We start from the raw sequence: 25669 nt of genomic DNA, 5'->3' as shown, positions 1-25669 counted from the left end.
AAAACTGCAATTTGGGCCTTCCCAGGTGGCGCAGTGGTTGAGAATCCGCCTGCTGATGCAGGGGACATGGGTTCGTGCCCCGGTCCGGGAAGATCCCACATGCCGCGGAGCGGCTGGGCCTGTGAGCCATGGCCGCTGAGCCTGCATGTCCAGAGCCTGTGCTCCACAGCGGGAGAGGCCACAACAGTGAGAGGCCCGCGTACCACAAAAAAAAAAAAAAAAAGCAATTTGTTTTTCAGTACCCATAGAGTAGATATATGCAAAGTAAATTGGACTGAAGGTAAAGAAAAATGTATTTCAACTCAAACAACTGGCCAATAATTGGTTAGTATTTGTGTGGAGTGTTGTTATTAATAGGTTTATAAGTAAATAATGCCTTACATGTTCATTTATTCCTCCTACCCAGAATAATTAAACTGATTGGACACATGAAATGTTTAATGAAGGCAGAGTTGTGAGGAAATGTTGGATTTCTTTTAAAACCTCCATAAAATGTATTTCTCCATAACACAGAAATTCTCTATTTTGGGCCTTTTGGATTTTTCAGCTCAGAATCTTCTCTGACCTGTTGTCACTCTGAACCGAGACTGCCTTTGGCTCTCTTTTCTTCCCTTTCTTTAAACTGCTTTCTCTCATTCTTCTTTGACCTTCAGTCTGTACTTTGCCTTCATATCCCTGCTCCTCCCTGGAGGCCACATTTCTTGCCTTCTTTGAATGTGTTTTAAACGGTTAATGCAGAGCGGCCACCTAGTGCTTCTCAGTAAGGCCGTAGAAGGGCCCGATAGTTTTGCAAGAGAAAATGAGCGTTTGGACTCCCTGCAGGAGCAGCACTGAATTCCTTGGAGCTCATTGTGGAGGCGACAGTGAGTCCTGTGAACCATCAAAGGCAGGTACAAAATAGTTCTTCTTCCCATGCAGAGAGATACCTGGGTTAGAAGCTACAAATAGGATTCCTCAAAGCCTAGAAGATACCCTGATGAAAGAAATGATGAGGTTGAGACCCCAGAGAGCTTGATTCTCAGAACGAAGGCTGAGCAGCCCTTTGTAAGACAGGCAGCGAGTTAACCAGGAGACGCAAGATGGAAACGCATCACTGACCGCCCCTGTGGCATTAGCTAAAATGGGTCACAGGAGTCTTGATTTCCAGTTGTGTGAATAGGAGGAGGGAAAGAAGGAAGGGAAGAAGGATGGAGAGGAAGTAAAATGAAAAGACATGACAAACCTAACCTGTGCAGAAGAGAGTCAGCATTAGCAGTCCTGAGATTGCTATCCTATGAAAGGCCTGCTTACAAGATTGGTCGTTGGCTGGAGCCTAGGAACTCAGATTTTAGAAGATTCCCATAATTTCCCTGATAAGAAAACCTCACTGTGCCTCACCTCTTTGTGAAAATGTTGTGGCTTGTGTAGAATGCATGTGTGCCTTCCGGGAGTCAGGAATCTTGATACCGGCTCAGTAGAGGGAGCTTCCCTGATGGACAGCATTTCACATGTGTTGCCACGGTTTGTTGCTGAAGGAATTGTCAACACTCCACTGGGAGAGGATCTTAGAAGATTGTACCTGGTTTTCTCTGGACCTCGCCCCATGTACCTTTTCTCTTTTCTAATTTTGTCTTGTATCCTTTTGCTGTAAGAAATCATAGCAGCAAGCACAACTACATGCTGAGTCCTCTGAGTCCTAGCAAATTGTTGGACCTGGCAGTGGTCTTGGGGACCCATGACAAATCATCTTTCTGACATCAGTTAATGACTTCAATTTTTTTAAAAAAACTATGTATTGACTTTATAACTACTCAAGAGAAATTTTGATTCATCTTTTCTATACCCACTATTTTGTTTGAAGAGTGATATCAAAATGAATAGTCGTTAGAAATGTTTGGAAGGTGAGACCAATGGGGAATGTTAATGTTTTTTAGATGATACACAACTAATTAACGCACAACCGAAATGTTGGTGGCATAGTGCCAAGTGAGGAACAGGTCAGCGCAGGGCCAGAAATTTGAGTGTGAGGCTTGGCTCTACCACTTAATTGCTCTGTGACTTTGTGCAAGTTAACATTTCTGGTTTTAAGTTTTTTTTTAAAGGGAAGAGGGAGCAGTAGTACCCACTTGCGGATATAGTTTTGGGAATTAACTTGAGATAACTTATACAATACACTTAACATAGTACCTGGCATGTTCTAAGTGCTGGATCAGGGTATAAGCAGATGTTGCTAATGAACAATACAACAGAAACAACTCAGAGGTACCGTCAAGATCACTTCTGGGGCAACCTGAGAAGCAAAAGCCACCTGGACCTGGAGGCTCCAGTCACATCTAGAGCAGCCCCAAGAGGTCTCATTTTAAGACCATTATAGCCCGCTCAGGGGTAAACGTACACCTCATAGATCTCCCCTGAGTGCTCCCTGGGCCCACTCCCAATCTCCCCCTCATGACCTCAGTCTTGCAGGGGAAAGGGGACTTTAAGGGTTATTTAAATCCTTCCTTCTGAACTTCAGTAGCACCGTCCCCCATGCAGGGTAGAGTGATTGAGGGAGAAAGACACATGGCCCCATCTCTGTTTCACCCCAGGTGACCTTGGGAAAGTCACTTCTCTGAACCTCAGTGTGTCTCACTGTAAAATAGGTTAATTGAAAATATCTATTCCACCTCATTTTACACTTGTCAAGAAAGAAAACTTTAGAAAATGTTGGCAAAGTGCTTTGGAAATGGTAAAATACTATAAAAGAACCACTCAGGGCCTGCTCTGGCTTTTTTCTAGGGTGTTTTTTCATTACCCATGGTTTAGGTACTTGACAGAGGAAAGTGACTGGAGCCTGGGACTTATTGACAAAAGAGATACCCTGCTATCACAGTACTCTTAAAAGTATCATTTGAGTCCTGGGTATTTATTGAGATGCCACAAAACCTGACAGAAATCAGATGTCCGTCCACATTGAGCAGGAGTAATAGATATCATCTCTTTTTTTTTTCTATAATGAAGTAGCATGATTATTTGGGATTTATATCTTTGTTGTTACAACTTGTTGTGCATTTTTTTCCTCCCTTAGTATCCTTCTGCACTAATTGATTGATTTGATTGTTAGAGCTTTGATTGCATCTCTGAAGATGGATTGGAATAATTATTGCAGCCTGCTGTTCAATCATCCTGCCACACAATTAGTACTGAGATTGTACTCTGCACCAGCACTTTATTAGCTATAGTAATTATAGTCGGGTTTAATCATTTAATAACACACTTGGAGATGATAACTTGCTCCTTATTCAGGGGCACTTCTATGGAACCTGCAGGTTCCTAGGCAAGTGAGAGGCTCGATACCCATTTCTCCTCTTTGGTGACCTTTCAAAAATTTCTTGAACATTCCACCTTCCAGACAACTATGTCCATAAAGGCCCAACCTGGAGAGCTGGAATGAAGCATTGCATAGCTCAGGGGACGCCAACTGTTTAGAGCCTGTACCTTATCTTCCTTGAGTGCCACCATCCCCGAGCTTTGGGGTATTATGTGAATGGCTGACCCAGGAAGAATATATGTTCTCTGTTAATTGTGTCCCATGATACTTCTGATAAACTTGTAAAGCTCCTTCTCCAAGGTTTCGTCTTTGAAATCAGAATGAGCAGAGCAGGGTAGTGTTCAGAAGTAAAGTGCAATGGTTTAATAGTATGAGGCAAAGCATCCTTTTTTTCTACTCTGATCTTGTTACGCTGAGTTGGGTGAACTTTCCCTACATCCCTATGACCTGGTGCTGAACTTTCCCTGTGCTCCTCCCTGAGAAAAGAGATGAGGACAAATGCAAGATGCTGCTCTGGATAGATCTAACTTTGTTTCAAAACTCAAGACAGGGGCCCAGTCCTAATTCAGCTGCACATGGACCACATACTAAATTATTCACTCAGTGCTTTACTTCTCACATCATGAAGACAGCCACACTTATTTGTGAAGATATTTGAGATTCTCATAAAAAATCATTGTATAGTGTTAAGTTGTATTAATAGTCTGCTATATCTGCGTTGCCTAGATTGGAAGAAAAACACTTTGGAAGCGAATTCTGATCTCCTCCTTTGTTTTCTGCTTTAATCACAATTATAGGATTCACTAAATCATTTGGGAAGAAAACAGTTTTTACAAACATTTGCTGTTTAATAGCCCAGTTTTTAAAACATTTGCTATTTAATCTCCACCTCTCTGTCTGTCTCTGTCTCTGTGTCTCTTTCTCTCACACCATTGACATCATTACTTATTCCTATTATCTCTTATGTCAATATCTCTGATCTTGGAGCCTATAATTTGGACAAATGATAGTCTACAAATCACGAGGAAGTAAGTTGTCCAGACTTCCTTTGACATTCAGAACGGTACAGCTTCCCTCCTTGTTTATTTGATTTTTTTGACGTTCAGGTATAAGGAAAAATTGACATATAAGAATCTTTGTGTAAAATCCTCTCAACTTATGCTTAGAAGAAATTCACTTTGCAAATTTTTTTGCAATTAGAATTTCTTTTATTGATTTTTGTTAAGCTTCAGGATTTTTTCCCAATCCAGCTATACCTCTATTAAAGAAGGCATGTTGGTTGGAGAACAAATCAATAAATTTGGAACAAATGTCATACATAGAGACCTGGCAACAATCCCTAATATGATAGCAAACCCCTTTTTTATTTTGCGGTATGTGGGCCTCTCACTGTTGTGGCCTCTCCTGTTGCGGAGCACAGGCTCTGGACACGCAGGCTCAGCAGCCATGGCTCACGGGCCTAGCCGCTCCACGGCATGTGGGATCTTCCCGGACCGGGGCACGAACCTGTGTCCCCTGCATCGGCAGGCGGACTCTCAACCACTGCGCCACCAGGGAGGCACAGCAAGCCCCTTTTCTATTTCTTTCAGTAGAGCAAGGTAACAAGGAGAGACACCTACGTCTGAAAGAAACCTAATGTTTCCCATTTTCCCCTTGATGACAACTTCAGGCACCAATAGATCTTGCTGTGACTTTGCAGGGTGGAAGAGAGAGAATGCAGCCCTGTCTGACCATGTCATACAGAGAATCAGTAATAACAGCTACGTTCTGTAAGGTGGGCTACCTGACCTTCCTGAGCACTTCCACTGATCCTCAGAAAGTATATCTGACTCAACTTGTTTCTAGGAAACCATAACAGATTCTTTCGCTTATGAGTTAAGTGGGAGGAAGCTAGTAGTCCTGTAGTCCTTCTCTCATCAAGTGTATAGCCTTAGTAGAAGCTTGAGATATAAGGATTCTTTGCTGCAATAGATCATAAGCACTATGAGTTTTGCAGAGATATCTATACTTTGATTGGGTATTTAGTTTATATAGAATTACCATTTCGCTCCATCAAGAACGATAATAATAAAAATAATAATAATAATAATAATAATGTGGTAGGGTGAATAATGACTCCCCTAATTATCCAGGTCCTAATTCGTGGAATTGTAAGTGTTACCTTATAGGGCAAAAGAGACTTTGTAGATGTGATTAAGGATCTTGAGAATAGAAGATTATCTTGGATTATCCAGGTGGACCTTAAATGTGATCACCATGACCTTAAGAAGCAGGCAAAAGGAGATTTGACAGAAGAGAAGGCTGTGTGAAGGAAGCAGAGAGAAGCAGAGTCAGAAAGGGATGTTACACTGTTGGCTTTAGAGATGGAGGATGTAGGTACAAACCTAGAAACACAGCCGGTCACTAGAAGCTGGAGAAGATACTGAAATAGATTCTCCTCTAGAGCATCTAGAGAGTGTGTAGCCTACCAACACCTTGATTTCAGCACATCAAAACCCATTTGGGAAACTGCTGGCCTCCAAAACCATAAGAGAAATATGTGCTGTTTTTAGCTGCCAACTTTATGGTAATTTGTTATGGCAGCCACAAGAAACCAATACAAGTGACACCAATAATCACTAACATGTAATGACCATTTGCTCTTTTACTTACTAGTTAAGGACTATGCTAAATATTCTACGTGGAGTTCTACAATTTTGCACTCATAAAACAATGTGAAGTAGGTGTTAAAATTATTCTAGTTTTATAGATGAGGAAACTGAGGCTCAGAGAAGAGCTGGGATTAAACCCATACCTGTCTGACCCCAAAACCCCTTCTCTGAACCTGTACAGGGAAGGTGTGTCCCCAAGATGTCAGCATTCCAGGGAGGAACCACTGTTGCTCCCAAAGGGCCCTGCACTATGAGAACCCTGTCCTGCTGTGGACAAAGTTTCTGATGTCTGAGAGAGCAGATCAAAGTGATCATCCATTCAGAGGATGATTCTTCTCGAAATACTCCCTTCCTTGTCACATCTGTGACACCATGTGACACCTCTGACTGGTTCTTCTCAGGCTGCCTGTGAGTCCATACACCCAACCCTTGAATGTTGAACTTCTCCAAAGCTGTCCTACGTTCCTCTTCTTTTCTCACTTTACTCTCTCATTCTCCAGGATACATCAGGCTTTTCTGCTCTCTGCTTTCAGAACACGGACCCTTTTTCATCATAACACTCCAGTTTGTAGTTGTGTGCAGAATCCGTGATGATGAATATCTCCATCCTCCACCCCCCCTGCCCCCCCCGCCAAGAGACCGTAAGCCCATGAAAGCAGACTGTACTTCCTTTTACTCACTGTTTCCTAGGACAATGTTTGGCTTTGTGTACACACTCATCAAATATTGGTTGAATAAATGAATGAGTGCATTTTTATCCCTAGTTGAGAGGAACCACTGAGGCATCTCAACTTGAGATTTGCATTTGAGATAGAACACGGGCTGTTGCGTGGAGAACAGATGAGAGAAAAGTAAGACTGGAGATGTTAGGATCATAATAACCCAAATAAGAAATGCTGAGGAAACCGCTGTGGAGAGGGAGAAAGGAAACATATTTGAGAAAAATATTGATGAGGTAGAATTCATAGAATGTGGTGATCAACTGAATGTGAGGAACAAGGGAAAGAGAGGGACAAGAATTCTACCTAGGTTGATGGCTTATTGACTGGCTAAGTGGTTATGCAATTCAGAGAAATAGATACTATGTGGGGAAAGGAGCTGTTGGTAGGTTAAATATAATAACTTAGATTTAGGCACATTAAATTTAAGATGCCTCCTGGACATGTTCCCAGGTTTTTGGATGTGGGTATGGCACTCAGAGGGTGAGCCTGTGGGTATAAATTAAAAAGAAATGTGGAGTTGTATTCACTTTCCCCTTCCACTTGTTTTTTTCTTTTGTTGTCCCAAAGCACATATCAAATAGTTGAAATGCAATGAAAGGGGTGATTGATTTCCTGCTTCCTTTCAAAAAGAAATTGAGGCAACAGTACAGGTCTTAGTTAAATGCCCTCAGTGGGGAGAGAAACTTTCATAGTAACTCTGTTAGGAAAAGGCCAGTGTGGGGCTGCCCTGGTGGCGCAGTGGTTGAGAGTCCGCCTGCCGATGCAGGGGACACGGGTTCGTGCCCCGGTCCGGGAAGATCCCACATGCCGCGGAGCGGCTGGGCCCGTGAGCCGCGTCCGGAGCCTGTGCTCCGCAATGGGAGGGGCCACAACGGTGAGAAGCCCGCGTACCGCACAAAAAAAAAAAAAAAAAAAAAAAAAGGCCAGTATGGCCCTGCTCTTTACCCTGAAGGTGCACGGGGTCTTGTGGTAGCAGAATACTTTACAGTAAGAAGTTCAGCCTCAAGCAGGATTCTTGAGACCCAGCTGGAAGAGGTTTATTCATACAACATACCTGAATATTTTCTAAATATGGTATCCAAAAGCGATTATTCATAATGTGAGTTTTGAGTTTTAGCATTTAGCTGTTATGGGGCGGCAGTAATGTGCTCTGATCAGGGCTCGTAGAGAATGAGTTAAGAGAAGAAAAGAACAAGTTCATATGCTTCTGCTAATAGTCTCTCTCCACATTCTGGTGAGATTCATAAACAAGGCTTAGTGGATCTAGGCACATTTATAAGAAACTACTGTTGTGTATAATCTTAATAAGCAGCATTGGAAATGAGCTTAAACAGAAAACGTCAAATCTACATCCACATATCAGCCAAAAAGATGGTTCTAAATGATCATATATCTCTGCACCACGACCTTCTTTTGTCCTCATATCCAGCTAGTGGAGTTGTGCCAGCTTGGTTAGATCCATATACTTTCAGATCCATAAACTTTCAGACCTTGGTCTCTATTTTAGTCCCCTGTGAATAAATGTCAATACCTTTATAAATGTAAATACCTTTAGGTATTTTTTTTCCATTCAGTATGTAAGATGCAGTGACATAGGATGCCAAGGACTAATTACAGAACATAGATATTAAAGGTGAGAGTATGTCCATCAGGATGAAGGTACAGGTTGGAAATTCCTTCTACCTTACTTTATTAGATTCCCTCTACCCCTCAGCACTTTTGCCATAGGGATGGGGGTAATTATGGCAATGAATTGGAAAATTAGATGAAATTTTTGGGAAAGGACTTAAGAAATTATTGTAAATTCTGGAGGTTATTAAATTTTAAGCCCCTCTCTCTCAGTTTAGCTTTAGTTGGATTTTTTTAAAGTTTACTCTCCCAGCATGAGAGATAGCATGTTGCCAACAAAAATTCCTAATATTCTGCAGCCCAGTAGTCCTTCTTTTAACGTGTGAAACTCCAGGATACCGTGAGACATAGCAACAGGGGACATGATGCGTCCTTGTCTCTGAAACAGTCATGCCCTTTGAAGGACAATTTGGGTGATTTAAAAGCCCTTTCTTAGGCTTCTTGTGTCTGGATATCCTTCAGCATTACAGCATCCGATGAAGATATATTTGTAAGCTGAAATGTAAAAGCTGGAGTCAAATGGCATGAGGAGTCAATACCCTGAAATAAAGGAGTTGATGTCTGGTTCCTTTAAAACCATAGATGGGTTAGATGGAAAGACTGGAGTTGCTTCACATGATGGCACTTGGTGACATCTCCTCCTTGTGGAGTTGTTCACTGTCATGTTGTTTTACCCCCAAAGTATTTCACAGTCAAAATTATAGTAGTTCTGTGAACATTGCATTTGACTGATTTCCTACAAGCCTATTGTGCAAAAGCTTAGGAAATATTGTTGCCCACTGCTTCCCTACATACACCCTGAGCTATAATAAATAAGAAATATGTGGTAGTTCCTTGACTACTGTGCCCTTTTACTCAGTTTAGGGAAATTCTTGGCTGAAGATCAAGAAAGACCCTCTTTTTCCTTTCTCCTGAAAGAACCTCCTTTTCCAACAGTAATTAATTTTATCTCTATATAAGGGAGTGAGTAAAGTCAGCATTCCAAGAGTCAGCCAATAGAAAGATAAATTTTTTCCCACATCTTTATTGGAGTATAAATGCTTTAAGATGTTGTGTTAGTTTCTGCTGTATAACAAAGTGAATCAACTATATACATACAAATATCCCCATGTGCCCTCCCTCTTGAACCTCCTCCCACCCTCCCTATCCCACCCCTCTAGGTCATCACAAAGCACCGAGCTGATCACCCTGTGCTGTGCAGCAGCTTGCCACTAGCCACCCATTTTACATTTGGTAGTGTATGTACGTCACTGCTACTCTCTCACTTCGTCCCAGCTTCCCCTTCCCCCACCATGCCCTTAAGTCTGTTCTCTACATCTGCGTCTTTATTCCTGCCCTGCCACTAGGCTCATCAGTACTGCTTTTTTAAATTCCATATATATATGTGTTACCATACAGTATTTGTTTTTCTCTTTCTGACTTACTTCACTCTCTATGGCAGATTCTAGATCCATCCACCTCACTACAAATAACTCAATTTCATTCCTTTTTATGGCTGAGTAATATTCCATTATATTTATGTGCCACATCTTCTTTATCCGATCATCTGTTGATGGACATTTAGGTTGCTTCCATGTCCTGGCTATTGTAAATAGTGCTGCAATGAATATTGTGGTACATGTATCTTTTTGAATTATCATTTTCTCAGGGTATATGCCCAGGAGTGAGATTGCTGTGTCATATGGTGGTTCTATTTTTAGTTTTTTAAGGAACCTCCATACTGTTTTCCATAGTAGCTGTATCAATTTACATTCCCACCAACAGTGCAGGAGGGTTCCCTTTTCTCCACACCCTCTCCAGCATTTATTGTTTGTAGATTTTTTTTGGATGAGGGCCATTCTGACTGGTGTGAGGTGATACCTCATTGTGGTTTTGATTTGCATTTCTCTAATGATTAGTGATGTTGAGCAGCTTTTCATGCATTTGTTGGCAATCTGTATATCTTCTTTGGAGAAATGTCTATTTAGATCTTCTGCCCAATTTTGGACTGGGTTGTTTGTTTTTGTGATATTGAGCTGCATAAGCTGCTTGTATATTTTGGAGATTAATCCTTTGTCAGTTTCTTCATTTGCAAATATTTTCTCCCATTCTGAGGGTTGTCTTTTTGTCTTGTTTGTAGTTTCCTTTGCTTTGCAAAAGCTTTGAAGTTTCATTAGGTCCCATGTGTTTATTTTTGTCTTTATTTCCATTTCTCTAGGAGGTGGGTCAAAAAAGATCTTGCTGTGATTTATGTCAAAGAATGGTCTTCCTGGGCTTCCCTGGTGGCACAGTGGTTGAGAATCTGCCTGCCAATGCAGGGGACACGGGTTCGAGCCCTGGTCTGGGAAGATCCCACATGCCGTGGAGCAACTGGGCCCGTGAGCCACAATTACTGAGCCTGCGCGTCTGGAGCCTGTGCTCCTCAACAAGAGAGGCCGTGATAGTGAGAGGCCCGCACACCGTGATGAAGAGTGGCCCCTGCTTGCCACAACTAGAGAAAGCCCTCGCACAGAAACAAAGACCCAACACAGCCGTAAATAAATAAATAAAAAAAAAAAAAAAAAAGAATGGTCTTCCTATGTTTTCCTCCAAGAGTTTTATAGTGTCTGGTCTTATATTTAGGTCTCTAATCCACTTTGAGTTTATTTTTGTGTATGGTGTTAGGGAGTGTTCTAATTTCATTCTTTACATGTAGCTGTCCAGTTTTCCCAGCACCACTTATTGAAGAGGCTGTCTTTTCTCCACTGTATATTCTTGCCTCCTTTGTCATAGATTAGTTGCCATAGGTGCGTGGGTTTATCTCTGGGCTTTCTATCCTGTTCCATTGATCTATATTTTGGTTTTTGTGCCAGTACCATATTGTCTTGATTACTGTAGCTTTGTAGTATAGTCTGAAGTCAGGGAGCCTGATCCCTGCAGCTCCATTTTCTGTTTTTCTTTCTCAAGGTTGCTTTGGCTATTTGGGGTCCTTTGTGTTTCCATACAAATTGTACACAATTTCTTGTTCTAGTTCTGTGAAAAATGCCATTGGTGATTTGATAGGGACTGCATTGAACCTGTAGATTGCTTTGGGTAGTATAGTCATTTTCACAATATTGACGCTTCCAATCCAGGAGCATGGTATATCTCTCCATCTGTTTGTGTCATCTTTGATTTCTTTCATCAGTGTTTTATAGTTTTCTGAATACAGGTGTTTTACCTCCTTAGGTAGGTTTATTCTTAGGTATTTTATTCTTTTAGTTACAATGGTGAATGGGATTGTTTCCTTAATTTCTCTTTCTGATATTTCATTGTTAGTGTATAGGAATGCAAGAGATTTCTGTGCATTAATTTTGTATCCTTCAACCTTACCAATTTCATTGATTGGTTCTAGTAGTTTTCTGGTGCCTTCTTTAGGATTTTCTATGTAGGGTATCATGTCATCGGCAAACACTGACAGTATTGCTTCTTTTCCAATTTGTATTCCTTTTTTTTCTTTTTCTTCTCTGATAACTGTGGCTAGCACTTCCAAAACTATGTTGAATAATAGTGAATAATAGTGGCAAGAGCGGACATCCTTGTCTTGTTCCTAATCTTAGAGGAAATGCTTACAGTTTTTCACCATTGAGAAGGATTTTTTCTGTGGGTTTGTCATATGTGCCTCTACTATGTTGAGGTAGGCTCCCTGTATGCCCACTTTCTGGAGAGTTTTTATCATAAATGGGTGTTGAATTTTGTCAAACACTTTTTCTGCATCTATTGAGATGAACATATGATTTTTATTCTTTAATTTGTTTATGGTGTATAACATTGATTGTTTTGCATATATTGAGGAATCCTTGCCTCCCTGGGATAAATCCCACTTGATCGTGGTGTATGATCCTTTTAAAGTGTTGTTGGATTCTGTCTGCTAGTATTTTGTTGAGGATTTTTGCATCTATGTTCATCAGTGATATTGGTCTATAATTTTCTTTTTTTGTGTGATATCTTTGGTTTTGGTATCAGGGTTATGGTGGCCTCCTAGGCAATTTTCGGAGTATTCCTCCCTCTGCTATATTTTGTAAGAGTTTGAGAAGGAGGGGTGTCAACTCTTCTCTAAATGTTTGATAGAATTTGCCTGTGAAGCCATCTAGTCCTGGACTTTGGTTTGTTGGAAGATTTTTAATTACAGTTTCAATTTCATTACCTGTGATTGGTTTGTTTATATTTTCTGATGCTTCCTGGTTCAATCTTGGAAGGTTGTACTTTTCCAAGAATTTGTCCCTTTTTTTCAGGTTGTCCATTTTATTGGCATAGAGTTGCTCTTGGTAGTCTCTTATGATCTTTTGTATTTCTGTGGTGTCAGTTGTAATATCTCCTTTTTCATTTCTAATTTTATTGATTTGAGTCCTCTCCCTTTTTTTCTTGATGAGTCTCGCTAAAGCTTTATCAGTTTTGTTTATCTTCTCAGAGAACCAGCTTTTAGTTTTATTGATTTTTGCTACTGTTTTCTTTGTTTCTATTTCATTTATTTCTGCTCTGATCTTTATGATTTCTTTCCTTTTGCTAATTTTGGGTTTCCTTTTTTCTTTTTCTAGTTCCTTTAGGTGTAAGGTTAGATTGTTTATTTGAGATTTTTCTTGTTTCTTGAGGTGAGCTTGAATTGCTATGAACTTCTGTCTTAGAATTGCTTTTGCTGCGTCCCATAGGTTTTTGATTATCGTGTTTTTGTTGTCATTGTTTCTAGGAATTTTTTTATTTCCTCTTAGATTCCCTCAGTGATCTCTTGGTTATTTAGCAGTGCACTGTTTAGCCTCCATGAATTTGTATTTTTTACTGTTTATTTTCCTTTAACTGATTTCTAATCTCATAGCGTTCTGGTCAGAAGAGATGCTTGATATGATTTCAATTTTCTTAAATTTTCCAAGGTTTGATTTGTGAACCAAAATGTGATATATTCTGGAGAACGTTCCATGTGCACTTGAGAAGAAAGTGTATTCTTCCACTTTTGGGTTGAATGTCCTAAAAATATCAATTAAGTCTATCTGGTCTGTTGTGTCTTCTGAAGCTTGTGTTTCCTTATTTATTTTCTGTCTGGATGATCTGTCTATTGGTGTAAGTGGGGTGTAAAATCCCCCACTATTATTGTGTTACTGCCGATTTCTCCTTTTATGGCTGTTAGCATTTGCCTTTTGTATTGAAGTGCTGCTATGTTGGGTGCATAAATATTTATAATTGTTATGTTTTCTTCTTGCATTGATCCCTTGATCATTATGTAGTGTCCTTCCTGATCTCTTGTAATTGTCTTTATTTATTTTTTATTTATTTATTTTTATTTTTTGTGGTACGCGGGCCTCTCACTGTTGTGGCCTCTCCCGTTGCGGAGCACAGGCTCCGGACGCGCAGGCTCAGTGGCCATGGCTCACGGGCCCAGCCTCTCCGTGGCATGTGGGATCTTCCCGGACCAGGGCACGAACCCATGTCCCCTGCATCGGCAGGCGGACTCTCAACCACTGCACCACCAGGGAAGCCCAATAGTCTTTATTTTAAAGTCTATTTTATCTGATATGAGTATTGCTACTCCAGATTTATTGTGATTCCATTTACATGGAATATCTTTTTCCATCCCCTCACTTTCAGTCTGTATGTGTCCCTAGCACTGAAGTGGGTTTCTTGTAGACAGCATATATAAGGGTCTTGTTTTTGTATCCATTCAGCCAGTCTGTGTCTTTTGCTTGGAGCATTTAATCCATTTACATTCCAGATGATTATTGATATATACATTCCTATTACCATTTTCTTAATTCATTTGGGTTTGTTTTTGTGGGTCTTTTTCTTCTCTTGTGTTTCCCGCTTAGAGAAGTTCCTTTAGCATTTGTTGTAAAGCTGGTTTGGTGATGCTGAATTCTCATAGCTTTTGCTTGCTGTAAAGCTTTTGATTTATCCATCTAATCCGAATGAGATCCTTGCTGGGTAGTGTAATCTTGGTTGTAGGTTTTTCCCTTTCATCACTTTAAACATGTCCTGCCACTACATTCTGGCTTGCAGAGTTTCTGCTGAAAAATCAGCTGTTAACCTTATGAGGATTCCCTTGTATGTTATTTGTTGTTTTTCCCTTGCTGCTTTTAATATTTTTTCTTTGTATTTAATTTTTGATAGTTTGATTAATATGTGTCTTGGTGTGTTTCTTCTTGGATTTTTCCTGTATGGGACTCTCTGCACTTCCTGGACTTGATTTACTGTTTCCTTTCCCCTGTTAGGGAAGTTTTCAACTATAATCTCCTCAAATATTTTCTCAGTCCCTTTCTTTTTCTCTTCCTCTTCTGGGACCCCTATAATTCGAATGTTGGTATGTTTAATGTTGTCCCAGAGGTCTCTGAGACTGTCCTCAATTCTTTTCATTCTTTTTTCTTTATTCTGCTCTGCAGTAATTATTTCTACTATTTTATCTTCCAGCTCACTTATCCGTTCTTCTGCCTTAGTTATTAGCTATTAATTCCTTCTAGAGTATTTTTAATTTCATTTATTGTGTTCTCCATCATTGTTTGTTTGCTCTTTAATTCCTCTAGATCCTTGTTAAATGTTTCTTGTATTTTCTCCATTCTGTTTCCAAGATTTTGGATCATCTTTACTATCATTGCTCTGAATTCTTTTTCAGGTAGGTCAACTATTTCATCTTGATTTCTTTGGTCTCGTAGGTTTTTACATTGCTTCCTCATCTGTAACATATTTCTTTGTCGTTTCATGTTTTTATTTTGATGGATGGGGCTGTATTCCTGTCTTACTGGTTGTTTGGCCTGAGGCTTCCAGCACTGGATTTTGCAGGCAGTTGGATAGAGCCAGATCTGGGTGCTGAGGTGAGGAACTCAGGGAGGCCTCACTCCAATTAATATTCCCTGGGGTCTGAGGTTCTCTTAGTCCAGCGGTTTGGACTTGGAGCTCCCACCACAGGAGCTTGGCAGCAACCTCCAGCCTGGGAACGAAGGTTTCACAGGCTGTGTGGCATGGCAAAAGAAAAAAAAGGAGCAATACAATAACAAAGAATAAAAGACAAAATAAAATTAGATAAAGAAATATATTAGGAAAAATAAAAATATAATTGAAACAACTGCAGCAAAGTAAAATAAAACCACAACAGAAAAAAAGAAAAAAAAGGTGGTGGTGGGGGTGGAACAAGCCAAAAGGAACAGAACAATAACAAAGTATAAAGAATAAAATAAAATTAGAAAAATAAAGGATTTATTAGAAAAAATAAAAATATAAATGAATCAACAACAATGAATCAACAAGGTAAAACAGAACCCCAATCTAAAAGAGGAAAAAAGAAAAAAAAAGCCTTGCCTCGGGGCATTGAGTTCAGGCGGTTGTGGAACTCAGGCAGGGGTGAGGTAAAGGGTGGGGTGGGACCTAGGTAGATGGGGGTGATGTTTGAGCATGTGGTGGGGCCTCTTCTTAGGACCTGCACACGGAATGGGAGAGGCAGCACATCGAAGAAGGGCCTCCAGAGTGTGTGGAGTTCTGGAGTTTGGAGAGAAGGCCCTGGGTGAGGGTGTGTAGGTGAGGTTTAGGCCCATTGTGTTGGAGGGGGTCTCAGAACGGGTCTCTGAGTGTAGATATAGGGCCCTGGGTAAGGATGTAGGGGTGGGGCTTGGGCTCTGCGCGGTAGGAGGGAGGCTCCGAGAGCAGAGGATTAGGCCCGGGAGCCCAACAGGCTCCCCAGTGCCTAAGTGAACAGGGAAAGCACTGGCCACATTTGCTTCCTTTCCTTCCTTCGTCTCCCACACGGTCTCCCCTGTTGCCACTGGACCCCTAACTGTGGGTGGGTCCCACTGGGTGTAAGAAATCCTCCCCTCCCCTAGCCACCCCTCAGGGATGCTGGTCCCAGAGGTCTGGCCTTTACTTTTGCTCCCCCTTCCCTCCCTCCCACTCCCTCAGGACCTGCCCAGCTGGAGGGGGCCTCAGTGGACAGAGGATCAGGCCCGGGATCTCAGCAAACTTCCAGCGGCCCAACTGGGCAGGGGAAACTTGGCCACGCTCCCTTTTGATCCTCTGCCCTACCAGTGGTCCCCCAATTTCCCCCTTCGGGCGTGGGATCCCTTCCCCTCCCTCAGCCTCCCCTCAGGAGCACCGGTCCTGTCCCGCCTCCAATTCTCCTCCCGCTTCACTCCCCCCAGGCCCCATGTCCTACCCAGTCGCTGGGGGTTCCTCCTGTGCCTGTAGGTGTCCGTGGTCCCCCACCGGTGCCTGGTAGGTGCCCTAGTTGTGCGGAGATGTGAATTTCGTGTCCTCTTGGTATGCCATCTTGACTTCACCCCCAATAGAAAGATATTTCATAAGCTTCGATTTATTTTCTACACAAAGCACCATTAAGTTAAAAAAATCAGACCCTATACAATTGTATCTCAGCCTTTTGCTATTGAGGTGTTTTTTGCTTCAATAATCTGAACAGTGAAGATCTTCCCTATTTTAAGAGGAAAAAGGAAGATCTTTCAAGATCCAGCCCTTTGGAACCCACCTGCTTATATCACCCACCTGGGGTGGGTGACTTCCTTTTATACTCAAAATGGTTAACAGCAATAATATAAAATTATAACTTTTTCACTTGCGGCAGGAGGAAGTGGGCTTCCTGTATTCCTTAGCAGAAATATTACAAAGTAGCAACCATGCAGAAGTTTTCACAGCATACAGAATAAAAGCTGCATAGCATGTCATATTTTTGTTGTTTTATATTGTAACTATCTTGAGAATGGAATAGCCCAGGGTCTCTTGGTTTATCCATTTCCCAGATATAATGAGTTGAATTATGTCCCCCCCACCAAAAGATATATTGAAGTTCTAATCTCTGGTTCCTGTGTATGTTATCTTATTTAGAAATAGGGTCTTTGCAAATGTAATCAAGTTAAGATCAGGCAATTAGAGCAAGCCTTAATCCAATATGGCTGGTGTCCTTATAAGGTGAGGAGAACACCATGGGAAGACAGAAACACACAGGGGCAATGCCACTGATGACAGAGGCAGAGATCAGAGTGGTGCACCTGCAAGCTCAGGAGCACCAACAGTCAATGGCCAACACAAGAAGCAAGGAAGAAGCAAGGAAGAGGATCATAAGAGACTACTACAAACAACTATATGATACTAAAATGGACAACCTGGAAGAAATTGACAAATTCTTGGAAAGGTACAACTTTCCAAGACTGAACCAGGAAGAATAAGAAAATATAAACAGACCAACCACAACATAAAGGTTGAAACTGTAATTAAAAATCTTCCAACAACAAAAAAAGTCCAGGACCAGATGGCTTCACAGGTGAATTCTATCGAACATTTAAAGAAGAGCTAGCACCTATCCTTCTCAAACTCTTCCAAAATATTTCAGAGGAAGGAACACTCCCAAACTCATTCTATGGGGCCATGATCACCCTGATACCAAAACCAGACAAACATATTACAAAAAAAGAAAATTAGAGACCACTGTCACTGATGAACATAGATGCAAAAATCCTCAACAAAATACTGGCAATCCGAATCCAACAATACATTAAAAGGATCATACCATGATCAAGTGGGACTTATCCCAGGGATGCAAGGATTCTTCAATATATGCAAATCAATGTGACACATCATAGTAACAAGTTGACGAATAAAAACCAAATGATCATCTCAATAGATGCAGAAAAAGCTTTTGACAAAATTCAGCCAATTATGATAAAATCTCTCCAGAAAGTGGGCATAGAGGGAACCTACCTCAGCATAATAAAGGCCATATATGACAAACCCACAGAAAACATCCTTCTCAATGGTGAAAAGCTGAAAGCATTTCCTCTAAGATCAGGAAAGAGACAAGGATGTCCCCTCTCACCAATATTATTCAACATAGTTTTGGAAGTCCTGACCATAGCCATCAGAGAAGAAAAGGAAATAAAAGGAATACAAATTGGAAAAGAAGAAGTAAAACTGTCACTGTTTGCAAATGACATGATACTCTACATAGAAAATCCTAAAGAAGCCACCAGAAAACTACTAGAGCTCTTGAACGAATTTGGCAAAGTTACAGGATACAAAATTAATGCACAGAAATCTCTGCATTCCTATACACTAAAAATGAAAGGTCAGCAAGAAAAATTAAGAAAACAGTCCCAGTTACCATCACAACAAAAAGAATAAAATACCTAGAAGTAAACCTACCTAAGGAAGCAAAAGACCTGTACTCAGAAAACTATAAAACACTGATGAAAGAAATCAAAGATGACACAAACAGATGGAGAGGATATACCATGTTCTTGGATGGGAAGAATCAATATCGTGAAAATGACTATGCTACCAGAGCACTCTACAGATTCAGTGCAATCCCTATCAAATTACCAATGGCACTTTTCACAGAATTAGAACAAAAGATTTAACAATTTGTATGGAAACACAAAAGACCACGAATAGCCAAAACAATATTAAGAAAGAAAAACGGAGCTGGAAGAATCAGGCTCCCTGACTTCAGACTATACTACAAAGCCACAGTAATCAAGACAGTATGGTATTGGCACAAGAACAGAAATATAGATCAACGGTACAGGATAGAAAACCGAGAGATAAACCTACACAGCTCTGGTCACCTAATCTATGACAAAAGAGGCAAGAACATACAGTGGAGAAAGGACAGTCTTTTCAATAAGTGGTGCTGGGAAAAATGGACAGCTACATGCAAAAGAATGAAATTAGAACACTGACTAACACCATACACAAAAATAAACTCAAAATGGATTAAAGACCTAAATGTAAGGCCAGACACTATCAAACTCTTAGAAGAAAACATAGGAAAAACACTCTTTGACATAAATCACAGCAAGATCTTTTTTTGACCCACCTCCTGGAGTAATGAAAATAAAAACAAAAATAAATGGGACCTAATGAAATTTAAAAGCTTTTGCACAGCAAAGGAAACCATAAACAAGACAAAAAGGCCACCCTCAGAATGGGAGAAATAATTTTCAAATGAAGCAACAGACAAAGTATTAATCTCCAGAATATACAAACAGCTCACGCAGGGCTTCCCTGGTGGCACAGTGGTTGAGAGTCCACCTGCCGATGCAGGGGACGTGGGTTCATGCCCTGGTCCGGGGGGGATCCCTCATGCCGCGGAGCAGCTGGGCCCATGAGCCATGGCTGCTGAGCCTGCGCATCCGGAGCCTGTGCTCCACAACGGGAGAGGCCACAACAGTGAGAGGCCCACGTACCACACACACGCACACACAAAAAATCGAAAAACAACAGTTCATGCAGCTCAGTATCAAAAAAACAACCCAATCAAAAAATGGGCAGAAGACCTAAATAGACATTTCTCCAAAGAAGACATACAGATGGCCAAGAGGCACATGAAAAGATGCTCAACATCACTAATTATTAAAGAAATGCAAATGAAAACCACAACCTCACACCGTCAGAATGGCCATCATCAAAAAATCTACAAACAATAATGCTGGAGATGGTGTGGAGAAAAGGGAACCCTCTTGCATTGTTGGTGGGAATGTAAATTGATACAGCCACTATGGAGAACAGTATGGAGGTTCCTTAAAAATCTAAAAATAGAACTACCATATGACCCAGCAATCCCACTCCTGGGCATATACCCTGAAAAAACCATAATTCAAAAAGACACATGTACCCCAATGTTTATTGCAGCACTATTTACAATAGCCAGGACATGGAAGCAACCTAAGTGTCCATCAACAGATGAATGGATAAAGAAGATGTGGTACATATATACAATGGAATATTATTCAGCCATAAAAAGGAACAAAATTGTGTCATTTGTAGAGATGTGATGGACCTAGAGTCTGTCATACAGAGTGAAGTAACTCAGAAAGAGAAAAACAAACACTGTGTGGTAACACATATATGTGGAATCTAGAAAAAGAAAAAAAAGTAGTTCTGAAGAACCTAGGGGCAGGACAGGAGTAAAGACGCAGACATAGAGAATGGACTTGAGGACACGGGGAGGGGGAAGGTAAGCTGGGACAAAGTGAGAGAGTGGCATGGAAATATATACACTACCAAATGTACAATAGCTAGTGGGAAGCAGCCACATAGCACAGGGAGATCAGCTTGGTGCTTTGTGACCACCTAGAGGGGTGGGATAGGGATGGTGGAAGGGAGACGCAAGAGGGAGGAGATATGGGGATATATGTGTATGTATAGCTGATTCACTTTGTTATAAAGCAGAAACTAACACACCATTGTAAAGCAATTATACTACAATAAAGATGTTTAAAAAGAAAACAGAGATTTTCTTTGAGCCCTGTGTCACCCAGGGTAATAGTAAACTGAATAGACTGCCTGAATACTATATAAAGATTTGTTTCATATTTTATTTTGCTGGAGGTGCTCCATTATACTTTGTCTATATAACAATCTATATTTAATGTGGACAAATTATATCTGTACAACAATCTTCTAGACTGGCTTAGAATGTACACACAAATTACTTTTAGCCCTTGTTTTAACGTATTGACGGCCTTCTGTGATTACTGTAATAGGATTTTGATCTCTTCTGTAGTTGAATGTATTCTAATTTAGCCTAACATCTTTCCACAGATATTCTTCAAATGTGTGTTTTCGTAATTTTATAAATCAGAGACCCATGGCTGGTCTCCATACATAGTGCCTTGTGACATGGAGAGGATTAGTACCTCCTCAAGAGACACTGGGTCAAATTCCCCTTTATAGACTGGATGGCCCCATTAATACCGTAAATTTAATTGTTTTACCAATTTTTGGCAGGACAGAATAATAAATTATGACTAAATAAGTCCTCCCAAGAGCTCTATGAACCTTTCTCAAAAATGTACATTTCACAGAGTTGCAGCAAATAGAACATGCAATATTTAAATTCCTAAGATAATTGTTTATTCAAAAACTATGAAAACTTGCCATTTAATGTTCTTTTAGAAGATACAGGCTGAAAGAGAGACCTGACTATTTCTTTCATCTAGGAGGAGATGATGGACTTAGAGTGAATGTCATCACTGCCAACTGTACCTCCCTTTAGAGAAGTTATACCAAAGGCCAGTGTGCTTTCTCCCTTTGAAGCACATATCTGGTTTTTAGAAAACCTTATGACTATTTTTCATAGTTTGGAGATCCACACCTGCTCCAATATATAAAAGAAGAAGATGTATACTGAGTGGAAGACTGGACTCAAAGTGTTAATATTTGAATGTAGGATAATATTTTAAAATTTAAGACTAAAAGGGAATAGAATAACACTCGACTAGTCTCTAATTCTATTGGTAACTTAACATGTCTGCTTCTTAGCTTATTTAGAAAAACAAAACAAAACAAAAATTAAGTTTAACTCAGAGAGGGAAGCCATCCCTAAATTGGCACGTATTTACACATATATGTACAGTATCATCTCTCCTGGTATGTCCTTCCTCTTCCTTCCAGAGCTAGAAACATCCACACTGCTAATTCCTTCAAGATTCCAGTCAAACACCACTCTCACCATGAAGCATTTTCCAAAGTCAAAATATTTCCCCGTCAGAGTCCTCATTGGATCCTGCATGCATCTTTCCAATAACCTCGATTGTATTGTTTTTATTACAGTGACTGGCACATGGCTTAAGAGTTGTGTGGTAAATGAATGAGTCAGCCTTATCAGGTACCCTTTGAAGGCCATGTGATTGGACAGGTGACATGAGGGGCACCTAACTTTAGAATCTTAACATTATCACTTGATAAATTAAATTATAGACTATTTCAGAGCTTAAAATTTACAGATACTCTCATCACTTTCAGCAAAAATGGGACTCAACAGGACTTAATCTACCAAAGATTTGTGGGAGCAGAAAAGGAAATAAATGATTCTTTCACAAGAATGAAGAATATTATTTGTGGGATGACTATGATTATTTTCTCCATTCATCTGCATAACATGGTGTCTTATCTGTGTGCTTTCCAATGGCCCTTGACGCTGCCTTACTCATGTCTGCTCTCTGTGTAATGTGGTCTCCCCCAGGACAAATTGTCTGTTGTAGGGAGGCTTGTATGCTCTTTATGGCAGCATTTGCATATTTTTTTCATTTCCATAGAAACCTCTCCACTGACTCAGAACTGCCTCTGTCCTCTTAAGACAGAGATATTTATCTTTCAAGCAGTGAGATATGTGTGACATAAGACAGATGGTCTTATGTCCTCACCTTATAAGACTCTCCTCTTTAAAGGAATTTATGGTGGTCTGCCTTTAGGTTATTTACTTATGTTTTGCTCCATGACCACTTTTCTAGTAATGAGTTTAAATATAAGCAACATAAACCCATCTGGAAATAAAGTTATGCACTAGCTTCACGACAAAAGATGATTACATTATAATCAAGCTGTCATTTTTTGAGATAGTAGGAGATGAAGCATGCTATAAACCAATATGTAAAGTGTATAGACTGTTCTTTCGAATATCTTCTGCAGTGGCTGGGAGCGCCAAGATTCCTAATGCATAGTATCAGACTTTGTAAGTGGAAATTTTCTGGGAGTGCCCAAGCATCTAGTTTCTGAGAGTAATGTCTACTAATACTCAGAGGACAAAAGGCTAGAATTAGAATTTCTGTGCTCTGACTTAGACCTCAGCGTGGCTACACTAGCAGTACTTGGGTTGTGCCCAGTTTCACAGAATGAGTCTTAACTTTACTTTCTTAAACCTGTCTTTATTCTTAAGTTATTGCTTAGGTAGAATGTAGAGAGTTGGCTGATACGGCAGAAACTATTTCCAGTCTTCCACTCAGAAACAGGAAAAAGAAAAGGCTGTCCTTGAAGTTAGTTTTATCATTCCAAAGTCAGTTTTCTCTTGCAGCCATGAGATGGGTCCCTGGTTTTTCAAGACTGGGAGAGCTTTTCCTCTTCCCTGAGCTCAAGATAGCTAATAAGATAAACGGACACAGTCTACCTGCAACCATGTACTTGGCTGGACCATCAGAAAGGGAGAATAGCACAAATGAGGCAGGAACAAGATAGAAGACTCTCGAGAAAAGGCACTGCTAATACTTATTCTGTCACTGCTTCTGCCACATGGAGAACTCATCACCTCAGAATAAATATGCTACTTAAAGAGTCCCAGGAAAGTAGGTTTCTTTTGCCTCCTTTCCTTGACACCATCATTATCCAGAGGCATCAGAAAATGCCTGTCCCAGGGCAGCATGACCACATATATCTCCTGGGATTCTGTGAGCCCTTGGCTGCCGACTGAACAGTTAAATCACTCCTCTGTGTCCCCCAGCTTCTCTGAACTCTAAGCACTGATTTCTCCAATCTGCAGTCAACTTCCTTCCTGTAGTAATGAATTGTATATTAACCTCATGCCTCAGATCATGGAAAACATCACTGAGTTCTCGGCCAGGATCCTGATTGCTGCATTAGTGCCCCTGTTCAGATTTCTGTTCTCTTCGATATCTCTCCATCTTGGAAATAGTACGGAATAATAATAATATCTAATACTTTTTGTTCACTTACTATATATTTCAGGCCTTGACTTGAACACTTTGTGTGTATTAAATCATTTTATACACAACTACAAGAGAGATTCCAGGACCTGTGGTCTTAACCACTGATTTATACAAGAGGTATAGATAGGCTACAATGGAATATTATGAGATTGGTTGGAGTCATGGTTACAGGGAAGGAATAAGAGACACTGTAGGGAATATAGTATCCTAGGAAGTTGGATTCTTTATGGCCCTACTTCTGGCTATACCATGCCAAATCCAATAAAAACTGAATAGAGGAACTTTTATAATAACTCCATCTCTGGTTTACTTTGATTAAGGCTCAGGGAAGACACATCTACATGGGTGAGCTCAAAAATAGTCAAGCTGGAACTAAAAAGGTAGAAGAGTGGTTAAGGGAAATGCGTCAGACCTGGGTTCAGATCCATCTCCATCACTGACTACTAACGGGACTCTCCTGCCTCAGTTTCCTCATTTGTCAAATGCAGCATCCAAGTCGTGAAATTATTGTAAAGATTGAATTAATTTATATTCAGTTCTTGAAACATAACAAGTACTTAATAAATGTTAATTCTAGCATATTAAATATTGTTATTATAAAAAGATACATAAAGCAGGAAATATGCCAAATTTATGTTTGATTTTTGATTTGGGCTGTTTTCAGTTACAGACATAAATCCTAGCTCTACCATTTACTGATCATGTGAACAAGTAACTTAGCCCCTGGACTTTAGTTTCTTTATCTTTTAAATGGTGATAATAATACCTACCCCATACAGTTAGAATAAAATGAGGTAGCATATATAAATTACCTGGCACATAAGTGAGCACTTAAATATCATAAAAAACATAAAAGCATACAACAATAGCTATTACTCTTCATGTGTCAGCTCCAGATACCCAGTTAATTAGGTAAGACACTTATCAGGATAATTGAATAAATTTTATTTTTGGACCTCATTAAACCAAAAGTCCCTTTCTATCTTAAAAATTGAAGTTTTGGAAGATGATCCATTTGAATTGCAATTAAATAGCAGTCATCTAAATAATTAAACAATAGAGTATCTATATATAGCAACTGTTAGACAGTTTTTCTCTATCTATTTTAAAGAATTGTGGGTGCATGCTATGCAAATGGACTTTCAGGGATTTTTTTTATTAGCATAAATAGACTGAATTTAAGTAACTCAAGCAGAATAGACAGTATGAGTCATAGTATTTTCATTTTTTCTTGAATGCCTTGAGTTCTATGGCAGCCATGTTTTGGGAACCCAGTAACAATGAGGCCTTGTGAGGAGATCTGAAAACACGTATTGCAGCTTGCTGTTACCTCAGATACTCAGACGTGCCCTGAGATACACACTCTCCACCCACAGAGTTTAATGGGGATGAAGACATCCTACCCCACTCTGTATGATACACAGAGCAGCAGGTTTGTCAGATGGGCTGGTAACTGTTCTTTCATTAATACCAAGCAAGAGGTACCTCAGCTTAATTGACTGATATTCTATAGTTAGTATTTCTCATTGCAGAGTTAAAATCATGACTGTGGTCAGGATCAAGAGGTCATAATGTAAGATCAAATGACTCTTTTATGATAAATCAAAATATCAAATGGACCAGAAATATACCTTCTTTGCACTATTTTGTGTTATGTACCTTCTCACACAACCTTCAGTGAAACATTCGATTTATGTGTTGTGAATTTATTTAGAGAAGAAACTTTCAAAATATGACATTACTACCCTAAGGCTTACTTTTTTTTTCTTTTTTCTTTTTTTGGTCTTCCATAAAATCACATGGGAAGAAAAAGCATTGAATCTTGGTATTGATTATTTTATTACTTTGTCTAGTTTGAGGCAGCTGCTGTGAGGAATAAATCTTCCTCTCTCTTTCTCTTTTGCTCTCTCACACTTGCTCTCTCTTCCACTCCTCTAGTCTGACTTGAAATATCCA

The sequence above is a fragment of the Mesoplodon mirus genome (assembly GCF_964341445.2).
Source record: "Mesoplodon mirus genome assembly, chromosome: 6".
NCBI classification, from domain to species: domain Eukaryota; kingdom Metazoa; phylum Chordata; class Mammalia; order Artiodactyla; family Ziphiidae; genus Mesoplodon; species Mesoplodon mirus.
Note: the sequence above shows the minus strand (reverse complement) of the source record.